The sequence below is a fragment of the Penaeus monodon genome, chromosome 19 (genome assembly GCF_015228065.2).
Source record: "Penaeus monodon isolate SGIC_2016 chromosome 19, NSTDA_Pmon_1, whole genome shotgun sequence".
Classification (NCBI taxonomy): domain Eukaryota; kingdom Metazoa; phylum Arthropoda; class Malacostraca; order Decapoda; family Penaeidae; genus Penaeus; species Penaeus monodon.
In genome coordinates, this window is record NC_051404.1 from 27,105,920 (window position 1) to 27,106,547 (window position 628).

At 32.5% G+C, this 628-nt stretch overlaps 1 pseudogene; it reads left to right on the forward strand.

The window, feature by feature from the left end:
- Nucleotides 1-628, forward strand: part of LOC119585374 — a 17,640-nt pseudogene that overhangs the window by 11,248 nt on the left and 5,764 nt on the right.

Genomic DNA, 628 nt, shown 5'->3' on the forward strand with positions numbered 1-628 from the left:
TGTTGAATTTCAGCCTTCATTAGCCAATTGTTCATTCTCACCACTGACAAGTGTGAGATTTGACAGACTGTGTGTTTATCTATGAGATTACTATTTGAGTGAAATTTGATAAACATAAGAAATCCTCATCAATCTCATAGCACAAAGTGGTAGGAGACAGAGTTAAAAATTAGAGAGAACTTGACACATGCTTAGAAACTTGAAACATATTTACTTGCCTTTTTGGAAGGTCTTGAGGATGGAAATTCTAATAAGTCAGGTGCAGCTAGTGAGCCCCTTGGTGGCCATTAGGTGAACCTGCGACCAGTTATACCTTTGTTGTTATTCTTAAGAGTTTTTATTTTATATTTCTGATAAACTCAGCATTTTATTGTTTTATGCTCTAAATTGAATCAGCATTTATCTTGTAGTTTTATACTCTCCATATGTTACTATCATGTTGCTAAGACTGTCTAAATGGAGTTCATTCTAACAAATTTGGAAAAAAAATGTATGGATAAGAGTGGACAACTTTATGGCTCAAGTGATTTATTTGATGAGTTTCAAGTATAACATCATCAGCAAAGCATATGTCTGTAAAATTTTAAACATACTAACTTTTATATATACTAGACATGCACTGAATATT